Genomic DNA, 17,895 nt, shown 5'->3' with positions numbered 1-17,895 from the left:
ATGGCGTCCCAAAGCCAGCTATCCCATACTTCGACACTGGCCGGGAAAGTGACTTTGCTCTACTGAAAATGGCCTTAGACAATGTAATGAATAACCAGCCCCACTTGAGTGAACATTACAAATATCAGGTCCTTTTAAGTCACTTAAAACTCGGATCCACGGTTTCCCTTCATGTGTCACCCCTGAACAAACCATACAGAAAATACTTGATTCATCATGCTTTCACAGCGGATAACTTGAAACTATCCGAACATTCTTACCCTGTGTCTGCTCTTCAGCGCAAGTATGAGCATATTAGGTCATTGCCATTACCCTTGATTGACCGAGCTCAACCCCTACTGCTCATCGGGTCTGACATGCCTCACCTGCTTACCCCTGTTCAGCCTGTGTGCATGGGACCTGTCAATGGACCAATTGCTGTTTGTACCAGACTTGGTTGGACCCTCCAAGGTCCCATTGGGCTCAGTCAAACCACCATTTCCACCCCACAGTGTTTCCATATAACCACAACCTTGCAGAATACCGAGTTATTCAAGAATGTGGAACGCCTATGGCAAATCGATACTCTGCCCTACGTAAACGAGAAGACAGCCACTCGGTCCAAACAAGACCAGTATGCCCTCACTCTTCTCCAGACCCATACCACAAAGGTAGAAGTCCGTGGAGTAATGCGGTACGCCACTCCCTTGCTCAGACGGCCCACCATTGAACTTTGTAAAGCCCCACAGGAAGCAGTATTGGCAAACCTCCGAAGTACTGAGCGTAGACTTGCTAAAGACTCCAAGCGGGCTGAGTCTTACTGTTCGGAAATGAGGAAACTACAAGAAGCTGGCTATGTGGCAGAGATATCAACACAAGAAGCTGAGCAATCCTCGGAGTCGTGGTACATCCCTCACCATATGGTGACGCATAACAACAAGGACAGAATTGTTTTCAACTGCTCTTATTCATACCAAGGCCAAGCTTTAAATGACATCCTCCTGCCTGGGCCCGTTCTTGGTCCGTCTCTACTTGGTGTCTTGCTGAGGTTCCGTGAAAAGCCTGTAGCCATTAGCGGAGATGTAAAGGGCATGTTCCACCAGGTTCGCCTCCTGCCAAAGGATAAGCCTATATTGCGTTTTTTGTGGAGAGACATGCAGAGGACAGAACAGCCTAAGATCTACGAATGGCAAGTCTTACCATTTGGCACAACGTGCAGCCCGTGCTGTGCCATATATGCACTCCAGGAGATTGCTCAGAATCACCCGCAAATAGACCCAGTTCTGGTGAAAACGGTCAAAGATTCCTTCTATGTAGACAACTGTCTTCATAGCCTTCAAACCGTTGCTGAAGCTAGAGCATTAGTAGACGACCTACGGCAACTTTTGCTCACCGGTGGGTTCGATCTCCGTCAATGGGCCAGCAACAGACCCGAGGTTATTCAGCATCTTCCATCTGAATCTAGATCCCAGAATAGTGAACTCTGGCTATCACAGAAGAGTACTGACCTCCTGGAAGGTACACTTGGGCTAGTGTGGAACTGCCTCAGAGACTCGTTCAAATACAAATCAAGCCAATCCGAATGCCTTGAACCCACCCTGCGTAATGTATACAGGGTTTTAGCATCACAATATGATCCCCTGGGTTATCTAATCCCCTTTACTACCCGAGCCAAAGTGTTGGTCCAGGATTTGTGGAAGAACAATCTTGGGTGGGATGACCCAATCACAGTTGACAGCCTGCTATCCAGATGGCAAGACTGGCAACAAGAGCTCCAAAGTTTGAGTCAGATTGCAATCCCAAGATGTTACACCCCACTGGATAGCCATGTGAAAACCCTCAATCAGGATTTACATATATTCTGTGACGCATCTGAGAGGGCTTATGGCTCAGTGGCCTACATGCGCACAGAAAACAATGAAGGACAAGTGCACGTCTCATTCGTGTTAGCCCGTTCACGAGTGGCACCTCGGAAGCAAATAACAATCCCTCGGCTGGAACTGAGTGCGGCACTTACTGGAGCGCAGATGGTGAATGTCCTTAAAGCAGAACTAACTGTGGACATCAATCAAGTCGTTCTCTGGTCAGACTCATCTACCGTCCTCCAGTGGCTTAAATCTGAATCATGTAGATACAAAGTCTTTGTCGGAACACGAGTAGCCGAAATTCAGTCACTTACTAATATTGATTCTTGGAGGTATGTTGATTCAGCGAATAACCCTGCTGATGTCATAACAAGAGGCCAGTCATTGCAGAATTTGGTCCCACCGTGCCGCTGGATTAATGGACCAGATTTCCTCCATCAGCCTGAGTCATGTTGGCCCACTTTGCCAGCAGATGAACCTGAACCAGAGGCAGAGTTGAAAAAGTCAGCAATTTGCTTGCATCTGTCCACTAGACCAGACAATCCCCTTCCTGATGTCAACCAATTTGGTACCTGGACTGAACTATTAGCTGCTACAGTGACATCTCTTGATGGGGCGGCTACATCTTCCATGAAGTCAACAGATGATTCAAAGAGTTACATTTCAGCAGAGAAGTACCTCCTACAACAGGCTCAGAAAGATTCATTTCCTGAGGAGTTTAAGGCTCTCACATCTGAGCGACCATTATCCTCCAACAGCAGATTAGCATCTTTATCACCCGAGTATGATAAAGCCAGTGGACTGATCAGAGTTGGAGGGAGATTAAGACATGCTAAGTATATGGAACTAGATGCAATACATCCCATTGTGCTCGATCCGCAACACAACCTAACCAAGCTTCTGATCAAGGACTACGATGCCTCCCTTTTACATCCCGGGCCAGAAAGGGTCTTTGCCGAACTGAGAAGACGATACTGGATTCTACGAGGAAGGGAAGCTATCAAGAAGCATCAATATGTGTGCATGGATTGCCAGAAATGGCGTGCCAAACCTAAAATACCCAAAATGGCCGACCTCCCACCAGCACGTCTACGTCTGTACAAACCCCCTTTCTATTCCACTGGAATGGATTGCTTTGGTCCATTTGTAGTGAAGATCGGCCGACGAACAGAGAAAAGATGGGGAATAGTATTCAAATGCTTGACCACCCGTTGTCTCCATCTTGATCTCTTGGAGAGCCTCGATACAGATGCATTCCTAATGTCGCTCCGCAGATTCATAGCTCGAAGAGGGAAACCATTTGAACTCTTATCCGATAACGGTACAAACTTTGTTGGTGGAGACAAAGAACTTAAAGCAGCTTATGAAGCCATGATGCCTCAACTACGGGAACAACTTGCAGAACAACAGATTTCATTTAGATTTAATCCACCTGGTGCCCCTCATTTTGGGGGGGCTTGGGAACGGGAAGTTAAGTCAGTAAAGCTGGCCCTCAAGGTAGTACTGAAGGATCAAACAGTAACTGAAACTGTACTTCGTACCGTGTTCACTGAGGTAGAGGGTATCCTAAATGCCAAGCCGTTGGGCTACGTTTCCTCAGACGTGTCAGATCTGGACCCAGTTACACCTAGCATACTTCTGATGGGCCGCCATGATTCGTCACTCCCACAAGTGCTCTATGATTCAAGTAATCTTTTGGGAACCAGAAGATGGAAACATAGCCAAGTCCTCGCTGACCATTTCTGGTCTAGATTCATCCATTACTATCTCCCTAATCTGCAAGAACGACAGAAGTGGCGTAAAGATGGAGGAGAAATAGGTCTTGACCAGGTGGTACTGATAGTGGATACACAACTTCCACGAGCCTGCTGGCCAGTAGGTAAAGTGACTAATATATTCCCTGGACTGGATAGACGTACCAGAACAGTTGAAGTTCAGGTACACAATCGTAAATATGTGAGACCTGTATCCCATATAGTCCCACTCCCTAAACTCTCTGAAGATGATGCTATTGAGCCTCTTAATTAGTTAGGGTTTCTCACTGGTTTAAATGTCCTTACACACATTTGGGGCGGCTGTGTGAGAAAGCCCGAACTCCGCCCCTTGAGCGGTACGCAAGATTCACAGCGCAGTTATGCGCGGCCATGCAGAATCGTCAGTTTAGTGATCATCCGGCTGGCTGGACTGTTTATTCAACTTTGTATATGTTTTTTTCCAGTGTGTAAATGATTACGGGTGAGTCTTCATATATAATTTGCCTTTGTAATGTTTATTATCGTTCTGAATGTACAGATTTGACCCAGAAATGAACGCATTTTAAACTGCGTCACAAAAGCGAAACTAAAAAGTTTCATATTGGACTTTGAGCTCTAAAAGAATTGTATTTCTATTAGAATATAAATATTATAGCCACTTACTAGTTACAGATCACCTGAATAGTTGAAGATTGTTTAAAATGTCGAGTTTGATGACGTTGTATGGGTTCTGCTCGTAATATTGAGCATACGCAATGATCGCGCAATATGCGAGTCATTGTTTACATAATTATTTATTAACATAATCAGCACGCAGCTAACCCATGTATGTTTATTTCTATATTATTTAATTACTGACTGTTTGTATCATTTATTGATATAACTGTTTTATTTGTTTTCTTCTGTTTATTATAGACCACATTTGTGTGGAGTAACATATACAACCCTCTGTTGATTAAACAAGTTAAACTGGGATTCTCTCTCGTGTTTCTCTTACCGGAAACACACACATCCATCTTTGTTGCAATACACCGGAACCCACTGAGCGTCCCATGCGCTCGTATAGAGGATCTCTATATATATATATATATATATATATAGAGAGAGAGAGAGAGAGAGAGATATATATATATATATATATATATATATATATATATATATATATATATATATATATATATAGATCCTCATTTGTGCCTGCGCAGATCGATCGTTTGAAGATTCTACATGGTATATATCTATGATCGCACCAGCTTGACCTCATCTAACGGAAGTTTCTGCCGATGGGAAAACTTGATGAGACTCGTCGGGATATAAAAAAGGTAAAGGTAAAAAAATAACATAAATACTTTTCGGTTTCTCACAGAAACCGATTGGTTCGTGTCTTAACAAATCAATGTGTCGTGAGGGGTTTTTTTGTGCACGTTGCCTAAGCATGTATTTTTGTTTGTTTTCCTCTTATAAAATTGTTACCTATTCACCACATTATATGACTGGCACATATCAACGGTTGGAGTAAAAAATCTTAATTTGTGTTTGGCTAAAGAAACAGATACATCTACATCTTGGATGCACTAGGGGTAAGCAGATAAACATCTAAATTTCATTTTTGGGTGAATTAACCCTTCAATTGTAGTGTCTGTTCTCCAACTCAGTCACAGTAATCCAGTAGCGGTGGCTTTGGGAATGGCCTCACAGGACAGCGAAGCATTCTGGGAATTGTTGTCTTTCATCTCCATGAGGCAGTCTAGACAGTCCAGTCTTTTCTCAATCTAGAAGGCACCAAATTCAAAAATAATTTCATATTTCTACTACATTAATGACCCAGTTTAAATACAAATTCCTCTTCCCAGTGCTAAAGTACCCCTTTAACATACCTCTGATTTTTTTAGTCTGAAAGAAGAACGTGATATACACCTAGGATGACTTGAGGATGAGTAAATCATGGGCTCATTTTCATTTTTGGGTGAACTAACCCTTTATGTGTTAAAAGGAATATTTTTGCAATCAATTCAGTGACTTCACACAGAGTGTTAAAGCACAGTTTGTTTTAACAGTCTGTGACAGCACATGACAAAGCATCGTCGAGGGGTGGAGGGATTGGTGCGTATAAAGGTGCCAATTAGCTCAGACACTTGCTGTAACCCTCCAATTAACTCATTAGAATGTCAACACAACAGTCACGTCGCCACTTCATTCGTACAGTCTTGGAATTACTGTCTGTCACTTGTGAGCCACTTACACTGTATGCTTCAGGTCAAGGCAAAACTATAGGTTTCTAGAGGCTGGACAGTTCAGTCATAGTGATTTTTGTGCGACTTGACCACAGTTGGAGTGTTGATCTCTCACCACTGATTACATTTAAAGGGACAGTTCACTCATCATTTCAGGGTTGCCAACTCTCACGCATTTGGCATGAGAAACGCTTTCAGGCTCTGTCTGCCCAAGTAAATCTCATGGCAAATAATGCTGGTGAATAAGCTTGATCTTCAGTTTACCACAGTGGTCAGGGGGTACAATGTTTGCCGTATGACATCAAAAATCACGAGTTGTTTCGAGTCGCTCTTGCGGTATTTGGATGTCATATGCCATTCGGTCTGCACAGTGCCACATGAAGTCGACCACACATATTGACAAGGTATGGGTTTTATTTAAACCACTGAAGACCTCTTGACTGAACCGAACATGTTCCTCATACTGTACAAGGTCACTGTATTTCAGCTGCTGACCCCCACCTGCACGACAATCATGTTTAGGCGGCATTGTGAAACTTAGTATTTGTGCACACAAAGCTGATTTACACATCTAAGATAATAACACAGCTCTATAGAATACTTGATTCTGATTGGTCAATCACGGCGTCCATCGTTATGTCATCCCCGATAACAGTCGTTAAAAACTGATAACACAGGCTCATCCGGGTAACTGAAATCAGTGCTAAGCGAATGGTTTTTCTTCATGGAAGTTTTGAGTTTGGTAAGCTAATAAAATATTAAAACTCAAATCAATATTTTGTGTACAATTATTACAATGATGTCATATGGGTATCGCGGATTCGCTCTCGTTTCATACAAATGCAGCTTTTGCCATTTTGCAACGATTGTTTTGTTGAATGTAATACATTATGAAATAGTGTAGGATTTTAAAACAGTTTTATCTCAAATCAGTATCTCTTATCCCCATAATAATCTATGTGGCAAAATGCTGTGGTATGACTGTACCGTATCCCTTAAATGTCCGTCATGTTTGAACGTACCACTTGCTAGCAACTGCTTTCTTTGCGAAAGCTTTGCGTTTAAAGACCTAATAAAATATTTAAACTAAAGTCAGTATTCCGCGTCTAATTATTTACTTACGTGACAAGTAGCCGTCCAATAAGTGGAATAATGTACATCACTTAATAAAATTATGTTTAGTTACCAGATGCTTTGACAATCACAATACACTTATTGTGACGCAGTTTGTTTTATTTGCCCCCCCCACACACACACACACACACACATGTATTAACCACAAATTTCATGCTTCAAAAAGGACAGAAAAATACATAATTTCACCAAAATTAATCCAACAGTCATGCGCTGTATTGCAACCATTTTTGAATGTGAATTAATGTTCAGAAAGAAAGAAAAATATTCTGAATACTGCACAGTACATACTACACATACCAGTGTTATTTTAGTATAATTTATAAATTATAGTATTTTTGGATATTTTGAATTATCTTTTATTTTCAGTTTTAAACTTTTAACTTTTACTTAAACTTAAAACTTTAATTTTTTCATTTAAATTTTTGTAGAAGTCATTTTTTTGTGTACTTTTGTCATTTTTATTATTTATGTACACTATATTGCCAAACGTTTTGGGACGCCTGCTTTTACATGCACATGAACTTTAATGATATCCCATTCACCAAACTCGCTCATCCATGTCTTTATGGACCTTGCTTTGTGCACTGGTGCGCAGTCATGTTGGAACAGGAAGGGGCCATCCCCAAACGGTTCCCACAATGTTGGGAGCATTAAATTGTCCATAATGTCTTAGTATGCTGAAGTATTAAGAGTTCCTTTCACTGGAACTAAGGGGTCAAGCCCAACCCCTGGAAAAAAACCACGCACACTATAATCCCCCCTCCATCAAACTTTACACTTGGCACACAGCAGTCAGGCAAGTACGGTTCTCCTGGCAACCGCCAAACCCAGACTCGTCCATTGGATTGCCAGACAGAGGAGTGTGATTTGTCACTTCAGAGAACACGTCTCCACTGCGTGAAGTAATCATTGTTGACATTCACACAGCATCATTGTTGCAGTAAAATTGCACGACGTTCTTACAATAATAATTTAGATGCACGCTGGTCTGTAAACATTTTCTTAATGTATTTAAGACCCAAGTACCAGATATGATGAATGAAGACCTGGAGTCAACTGAAGAATATTTTAGTGAAGAATAATTTGGGTTTTCATCAGCAGAACTCACACAGGAGTTCATAGGCTGCTCTGCATACATACAATTTGCCATCACAATTATACCTTATATCTACGTAATTTCTTCAGGTTGATTGATTCTGATTGGCTAAGCAATAGATAAATACAGAAATGTTCCACGCATTGACTGACATGCAGGAGCATAGCTCCACTGTTTATAAGGCTGACACCTGGACACTGGTTTTAAGCACGTTGTGACCTTCCAGGTCGCAGAACTGCGTTTCTAGTAGCCAGCTTGTCCAGAACAACAAGTCATTCCGTCTCCCTAAGGTGCCAGTTGTTCATCCCACCAATGTTGATCTGTAACACAGAATATTAGCACACACACACATACACAATGTATACAGCTTCTTCAAGGTTGGAGTTGGTCGAGCTCTGCTCTAAACAGTAAAGTTCCCCAAAACATTCTTTCTCTCAGTGAGAGGTTCTGTCATTTCTGTCAATAGGGGGGAGGGGGAGATGTGAGGGAGGATGTTTCAGCCGGGACTTTTTACTGCGCCGAGTCGAAATACTATCAGAAGTGCTATTCCGGCATACATTATAGTTCTCCTTTTTAATCCGCTTAGAAAAGCGTCACCTTTTATTTTATGTCACCGTACTTGATCATGTTCAACTGTTCGTGTAACTGTATTTAAATAGGGAAAACGTGGAGTTGTCTGGTCGCTTCTAACTTGATCTCTGTTTGGTACCATAGGGAATGAACTGGGCTTAGTGGGCTAAGCTAAATGCTATCAGATCGTCACCGCGTGTCAGACGATTACGTGCACGCACCGAGATGAGAGAGGTATGTATCAACTCGTCTTAGTTAAGGGGATAACATAGTTTAATATTAAAAAACGGTGAAGTATCCCTTTAGAGGGAGGGCGAGATTGTAAGAATCGCTATCTTGACATTGAGTATATCATCAATGTGCACACTTCAAAACCTTCAGCTATGTTCCATCAGTTTCCCTGAAAAGCCTTTCATATTGTGACATGTCCGCTACTTATTAGCAACTATAATGGATTCTTGCTTATTAATATATATTTTTTAGAAACAAACTAAATGTTTGATGGATTAAGAAAGTGTTAAACTGCTGTAAGATTTAGCACAATCTTTATGGCTCACGCAACAGATAGAATACTGTGAGCCATATTTGTGGAGAGAAAAAATTCACCCTTTATGCCAAATGTTTTGAACTTTCTTGGTAAATATTTTATTTTCATTCCTGCTGTCACTATTTTTACACTAGATTTGCTATCATGTGTAGGTCAAAACTGTATGCCATACATGTTTTATGCTCAAATGAGTCATTATTCTTTTAGCAGGCTGGTTATAATGGACCTCAGTATTACACTAATGGAAATGCTTGGAAAAATGATACTGAACTATTTGAACCTAAATGGCAAGTACCTCAGAAACCCTTAACAATGTCTTGTTTTTCCATGGCCCTCATTTATGTTGAAATCTTTGTCATATTTATATGTAAAACCCCTTTTTTTATATTATTTAAGACCCATTTTCTATCTGTGTTTATGTGCATCCCACTTTGAGAGTGTTGCTTGGACATCTTCAGCGAAACTCAAAGGATGGCGTCCGGATCAAAGATGGGTTAGATGGTATCAGATGACCTGGACGAAAACATAATAGAGAGATGTCACGTTGCACGTTTGCATTGGTGGATTTGGAGTGACTAGCAGAAAGATGAGTGATTATGTTTTCATCAAAACTGAAACTTTTCTTTCCCTCATTACCAATGTCCACACCGAACAAGAGACCCACCAGTAGTGAAATGGTTAAAAAACCCTGCAGAAATCATGTAACAACCACATTAGATGACAAGAGGGACTTGGGTGATTAAAAGAAGAGCAGCATCCGGTCTGTGTCATTGATTATTAATCACCAAAATGTGTTTGACCACATGGTTGGAGCGTCTCTGATTTGAACAAAAGAAGCCTTTAAATCATTGTGTTTTTGTATCCGTAATGAGAATCTGTCCTTGTTAATTTCATAGCTGGATTTCAGAAATCACTCCAATTCTTCAGCGTTCAGAGGATTAGGTGCTGTGTTATTCTGCGCATGAACACGGATATTTGATTGAATGGAGTGTGTCTTACACACCGTGTTATGTATTCGTAACTTCTGATTCAAGGCTACAAGATTAAGTACCTTTAATCCAAAATCCTGCATTTTCCTCATGCAGCCGAGTGCCTGCCTTTTATTGTTTAACTATTGTAATTCAAGGCTTTCTTAGACAATCTGCATGCTGAAAGACAAATGCAGAAAACTGAAGGTTTAAATGTTTAACCCAGTGAATCAAGAATAAGTAATAATTTAAAGATCTACATCTTTTCACATTAAAGTAATATTTTTTATTATTATGAGTGAGTGGTTGCTGCATTACTACTGCACATATTTCGATTAATAGAGTGGAACAGTCGGGCTCCAGAAATAAAATCCACATTCATTTTCTCCATAGGGAAATAGAATTTTAATGATGACTTACAAAACAATAAACCTTTAAAAACGAACCAACTGTGAGCTGCGATGTTGTTAATCATTGGTATTTGCTTCTGTTGAAGCTGTCATTCTGCATTATTCAACTTATTTTTTTAAATAATCGTGTGAAGCAGAGGAATTTAAGGTGAAAAACTGCATTACTCTAGACTGGGTAAACCTGTCAGGCTGATCAGTCTGGAAACCTGTACATTAATTTAATTTATTTATTTATTTATTTATCCTGTCAGTTACACATTTGTGGGAACCAATCACAGACTGGCTTATCCACCTGGTGTGCTACTGGAAAAATTGCTTTTTAGCTCCGCCCACTCCCTTAAAGCACTATGAATAATGTAAGTCTCCCTATGCTCTCAAAATACTCAAATATTTGTGTGTGTATATATACACTCACCTAAAGGATTATTAAGAACACCTGTTCAATTTCTCATTAATGCAATTATCTAATCAACCAATCACATGGCAGTTGCTTCAATGCATTTAGGGGTGTGGTCCTGGTTAAGACAATCTCCTGAACTCCAACCTGAATGTCAGAATGGGAAAGAAAGGTGATTTAAGCAATTTTGAGCATGGCATGGTTGTTGGTGCCAGACAGGCCGGTCTAAATATTTCCCAATCGGCTCAGTTACTGGGATTTTCACGGACAACCATTTCTAGAGTTTACAAAGAATGCTGTGAAAAGGGAAAAACATCCAGTATGCGGCAGTCCTGTGGGCGAAAATGCCTTGTTGAAGCTAGAGGTCAGAGGAGAATGGGCCGACTGATTCAAGCTGATAAAAGAGCAACTTTGACTGAAATAACCATTACAACTGAGGTATGCAGCAAAGCATTTGTGAAATCAAAGTGTCAAAGGCATCATGGGAAAGTGCCACCCGAATACAACCAGGCCATGCTGTAGATGTTTGGGCACCGGTCCTGCTCAGTGCACCTGAGGAAATGAGAGGGTTCTTAATATATATTATATATATTATATATAGTAACACAAAAGGTGCAGTTTCATATTTTTCCCTTTTTAACTAGATTTTGTGGTTTACAATTCTTATGATCAAAATACTATGTTTGCAGAGTTGTAATTTGCCTTGTTGCTGATTGTTTTGGTTTAATGGCTTATAACACTTAACAGACTTTTGAAAGCCCTATGGGAGAAATGAATGGAAAAAATACTTCCGTAAACAAAACTGCTGAAAAAGTGGGCAGGCACTGTTGCACTATTTTGCTTTAAACAAAACACTAACCCTAGCAACTGCATAGCAACACCCTGGCAACCACTCACAAGATCCTAGCATCCTAGAGTCAACTTTTGCATGTGCCAACACCAGGTGTGGACAGTAACTAAGTACTTACTTATTTATTTGAGTACTGTACTTAAGTACACTTTTTGAGTATCTGTACTTTACTGGAGTATTATTTTTTCTGGAAACTTATGACTTTTACTTCACTACATTTGGAAGACAAATATCGTACTTTTTACTCCACTACATTTCTATCTAGGTCGAAAGTCGTTTCTGTAGCAACTCTGAAAGTCTGAGGATGATTTTTTCCGTCTTTAAAAAGGTTTTTTGTTGTTGTTGTTTCAGACAGTCTGTCGGGAATCTCTCTTATAGGGAGAGACTTTTTTTGAACACTGATCAGTTCATAGCAAAATGGTAGAAGACGGTTCTTAGGCACAAGTGTGTGCACCCATAGCCATACTTTGAAAGTATGTTTCAGTTTAAAAAAAAAGATTAGTTTTGGCATACACTTGGTGCATGTCTTATAAAATATTAAAAATATAAACGTCTAGGAGAAAGAGAAGAGTAAAGTTGGGACAATATCAGAAGTGTATCTCAGTGTATTGGATCCGTGCATTCTGCCTTAAAGTGACAGCAGTTTTGTAAAGAGCTTTGTAACTTATATACAAGTATTTAAATGAGTTTAAGTTAGTCATATGCTAGTACGTCAGATGGAGCATCACTGGCTGGCTTAAACCATGATGACAGTGTGCATTTATACAACAATAATAAAAAAATGCATCGGCATAAAAAAGGAAATTTACTTTGATACTTAAGTACTTTTGAAAACAAATACTTCTGTACTTTTACTTGAGTAAAAATCTGTTTTTACAACTTTCACTTGTAACAGAGTAATATTTGACCAGTAGTACTTTTACTTTTACTCAAGTAATAGAGTGTGTACTTTGTCCACCTCTGGCCAACACCAGCATTTTCTTCAGAAATGTACAAAATCCACAAATATGGTTATATTTTTTTAAAATGCTATTTTGGTATTGTTTTTATTGTTTTAATGATTTAACAAGGCTACCTCAATGTGTGACTTTAAAACCATTCCAGTGACTGTTTCAGCACATTTATTTCTTAGTAAACACTTTTTGTGGCAACACAGGAAATTGGACTTGCAGAAAATATCACTTGAGATTTTGCACTGTGATGCCAATGTTTGCTTGGAATTTTTTTTTTAAATAGTTGACCTAAAAAAAGTGCTTTCCGTGATCAATAGCATTTTGTGAGCCATTCGGTTCACCACCTCAAGCAATACGATTGACCACTGGGTGTATGTATATCCTTTTTAATCTGGGTGCTTTTTAAAAGTAACCTCACTGGAGTGAACAGCACCAGTCCAATTACTCGAAATATTAAATCACCCCTGAGCAACAAAAGCACGCTGGCTAAACGGACGCCTCCGTCTAGCAACAGCTAATTCTGTACACTTCGCCTTCTGACATTATGCAGAATCTGCACTTCTATTTCTGAATAATTGGTCAATTTGGCCACTCTACCCTCACGGTTCAAGAATGATAAATATGTTGTTGTGGAGGATGAACACAATGGCCCGGCAGAAACCTTAGCAGGTAGGATGGATTTTACTGTGGGATGCTTGAGAAGTCCCTGTTTACTGGCCTCTCCTCATTTAATATTAAACACAGGAGTTATTAAAGCAACCATCAACAAGAGCTAAAAAAAAAAAAACTTCAGAGATTGACTGAAGAGAGAGGAAGGTGAAAAAGAACTGAGGAAATGAGTAGAAACTGCATAATGTTGTGCGTTTGGGTGAATTTCAAGACTCGCGGTATTGATTCGTCTGCCCTTCCGTCCTGTCCACACATCGCTTCCTCGATCCGTAAATTCATTTGTATGTCCTCTGTGAACTGCTACCAAGAATAACTGACAGAATATATATCACTGAGTGTCAAAGGCATCATGGCAAAGTGCCATCCGAATACAAACAGGCCATGCTGAAGAGTTTTGGGCACCGGTCCTGCTCAGTGCATCTGAGGAAATTAGAGGGTCCTTGGTAATTATTGTCATGAAAGAAATGATTCACAGCTGCTGCAATTAACCAGGACTTATCAAGATTCATTATTCATGCTGTGTGTCTCGCATTGTGCAAACAGCCAGTTACATGACATCGTGTCCAGATTGCGCAAAGGTGTGTAGAGGTATGTTTGTAGACGGCTGTGGGATAAATCAAGTGTACGATTGTATTTAACAAGTGTAATGCAATATACTTCTGCATAATAATTAGGCTTAATGTGAAAATTACCGGGGCTTGTGCCTAATTGAATACGTTTTGCTTACTATTTCTGTCTGTTCATCATTTGGTTTCAGAAGACTTGGAATATAGAGCATGAGTCACACTTTTATGAAACTTTTAAAGCCTGTCCTCACTCGCTATCATTGAACAGAAAGGAGGTACTGGGATGTTATGGAAGAAAGCAAGGCAGACAGATCTATTGCATTTAAAATATGCTTGATTTGACTTTATGGAAATAATGAGCACAAAGCAACTTAAGCAAACTGGTATTGAATCAAAATTTCCATAAAAGATAAGATGTTAAATGAACTGCAGATGTATCTAATTGCCTTGTAATCAGAAATGTAATTCCTTCCAGGCGATGAGGAATTGGACTAAATTAGAGCAATTGAGTTCTGATGCTTCTTGCCCAGGAGTAAACATAACAAACTGTAAATATCTCACTATTTCTAACTATCATCAGCACCTTCAAACAGAGAGACTTTTGTTGATTCAGTGGAAAGTTCATTTGGCTAATACAGCACAATAAATCCCCAGCCGGGACAAGCAAAACTAAGCACTTTCTTGGCCCAGTGCTCAGATTTGGATGAATGTAAAAATGAATCATTTTCACATTCATCCAATGTGAAATGTGTGTGTGTGTGTGTGTGTGTGTGTGTGTGTGTGTGTGTGTGTGTGTGTGTGTGTGTGTGTGTGTGTGTGTGTGTGTGTGTGTGTGTGTGTGTGTGTGTGTGTGTGTGTGTGTGTGTGTGTGTGTGTGTTGGGGTTGTGGGGGGATATTGAGTTGAACTTATTTAACCTACTCAACCTTCTCTGAGGGTAGTCTGCTACACTCCCCCAAAACTTCACTCCCATCTGAGTCAATGGCACCAAATGTAACCGGTCCTACTCGACCTGCTCCGAGCGGGATTCGAACCGTACGTGCACTAACAAGGACGCTAAAGACCGCAGTTGCTAGCATGCCTCTTGATGCCAGAGGAGTGAGATTTACACACACAGCTCTTAAGGTTGATTTATACTTTTGCGTTGGACCTACGCCGCAAGTTACGCGTTGGTTTTCATTTATACTACTGCGTTGTTGTCCGTGTCAATATACAATTACACATGCAGACCACTAGTGGGCAGTCCACAGGCATGTTGATTGTAACCCCCAGTCTCAAGGCAAAAGCAGAAAAAGTGACTTGTTTTACACTGTCATTGCATACGTTTGATCAGCAGTAATGGTGGCAGATAGCGGCTTTTCTTGCACCTTGATTTGTTGTATGTAATACAAATTAAGCATCTCTAGTTGATCAGTAGAGTTACATAAGATGCGATCTGGCACTGAATGCGTTTGTGAAATCATGCAGAGTGCTCGTGGCCGCTGTTTTCAGATCGGTGGCTCGTGCACTGACTAGCGCTTCAATCAATCGCTGTTGCGAAGAAATATTTCTTCCGTTAAAATCACAAAACGAAATGGACCCATTGCGATGTGTCCCTGTTCTTTATATACAATAACTGATTAACATCTTTGGTTTTAATGAGAAAATAAATAAACTATACACAACAGATCTATGTATTTATTGACTAAAATAAAGAATCTCTGCACTAGCCTACACAATATTGTGCTATACACTCACCTAAAGGATTATTAAGAACACCTGTTCAATTTCTCATTAATGCAATTATCTAATCAATCAATCACATGGCAGTTGCTTCAATGCATTTAGGGGTGTGGTCCTGATCAAGACAATCTCCTGAACTCCAAACTGAATGTCAGAATGGGACAGAAAGGGGATTTAAGCAATTTTGAGCGTGGCATGGTTGTTGGTGTCAGACGGGCCGGTCTGAGTATTTCACAATCTGCTCAGTTACTGGGATTTTCACACACAACCATTTCTAGGGTTTACAAAGAATGGTGTGAAAAGGGAAAAACATCCAGTATGCGGCAGTCCTGTGGGCAAAAATGCCTTGTTGATGCTAGAGGTCAGAGGAGAATGGGCCGACTGATTCAAGCTGATAGAAGAGCAACTTTGACTGAAATAACCACTCGTTACAACCGAGGTATGCAGCGAAGCATTTGTGAAGCCACAATACACACAACTTCGAGGCGTATGGGCTACAACAGCAGAAGACCCCACCGGGTACCACTCATCTCCACTACAAATAGGAAAAAGAGGCTACAATTTGCACAAGCTCACCAAAAATGGACAGTTGAAGACTGGTAAAATGTTGCCTGGTCTGATGAGTCTCAGATGGCAGAGTCAGAATTTGGCGTAAACAGAATGAGAACATGGATCCATCATGCCTTGTAACCACTGTGCAGGCTGGTGAGGGTGGTGTAATGGTATGGGGGATGTTTTCTTGGCACACTTTAGGCCCCTTAAGCCTAGTTCACACTGCCCGATTTTTGCCCCGATTTTGAGTCGCCGACAGGTTTTGTGAAATCGCCGACAAATGCCCGAGATCACAGGCAAATCGGTGCTCGTGCACGCAAGTGACAATCACGCAGTATGACTAATCAAAGACGCGATCAGAGAGAATCGCCGACGAGTCGCCGACGCCAGTGAGATATTTGGCATGCTAAATATCTAGACCTGTCGGCTGAAAATTACACCGCCAGCCAATGAGAGAGTGAGATACAGGGCAGCAGGAGGTTCAGGGAGGAGTTATAGAGCAGAATTTCAGTATTTTAATAGATATATTTACAATTCTATCAAACAGAAACAAAGGCCAAACATTTGCACATCCAGCCGCAGCAGCAGCACATTACAAAATTGTTTATTTACCTCAAACTGTCTTTGCAGAACACAATCCTGGCTCCCTCTGTCTCTCCAACAATTTCTTCCGCCATAATCTTTTTTCTTTTTCTCCACAAATCAGCGCACATACAATTTGAAGCAAACTTTGTGCAGTTTATCATTTTAAATAACAATTCCAAGTCTCGCGCGAGAACTCCGGTCTGTCGCACGTGTGATCTCACGTTGTTTACTTGTCACTTCGCACGTGTGTTTGGCAAACGTAGTTTGCGCACCGGAGAGAGAGAGAGTTGTCGGCGATTCTTCCTCTTGTTCAGTCATGCAGTGTGAACTCCTCTGTCGTCAAACCATCGTGCAGTGTGAACAGGGGCGTGGGACTGGGGGGATAAAGGGTACTGAGTAACCAGGGCCCAAGGCAGGGAAGTCCGTTTTCTATACATACACATACATGGTACGGGGGCCCAGCAAGATGGTTTGTACCCAGGGCCCAAAATTTGGTGCTACGCCCCTGAGTGTGAACACAGCAGAGACTGAATGATACCCCAGATAGTCATGCAGTGTAAATAGAGCAGTGACCCGACGAGTTTGAAAATCGTGCAGTCTGAACTAGGCTTTAGTGCCAATTGGGCATCGTTTAAATGCCACGGCCTACTCAACCTGCTCCAAGCAGGATTCGAACCGGGCATGGGAGGCTAACAGCTATACACACAGCTCTTACTGGCCTACGTCATTACAACTACTTTGACCGTTGGCACCTGTTTGGGGAACCAGACATTTTGGTGCAGGAAAACACTGGCATGCGCTCGAACGAAAACCGCATATGAGCCACTTTAGATCTGAAAATATTATTACCTTTTTTAGTTTGTTTCAGTTGCATTCTGGAGCCACATCCAGCAATTTTCTCTTCAACACATGCTGTCAGTTCGAAGGCCTGCAGTTTTGACCTTTTCCAACACACATAAAATTTGTCATGTAATAACTGTAATCACAAACAATTTGTTCTCTGGTTTATTAGACATCCTGGGGAAATGCAGAAAAGACACCA

The sequence above is a fragment of the Pseudorasbora parva genome, chromosome 6, assembly GCF_024679245.1.
Source record: "Pseudorasbora parva isolate DD20220531a chromosome 6, ASM2467924v1, whole genome shotgun sequence".
In the NCBI taxonomy this organism is placed as follows: domain Eukaryota; kingdom Metazoa; phylum Chordata; class Actinopteri; order Cypriniformes; family Gobionidae; genus Pseudorasbora; species Pseudorasbora parva.
This window is presented reverse-complemented; position numbering follows the sequence as displayed.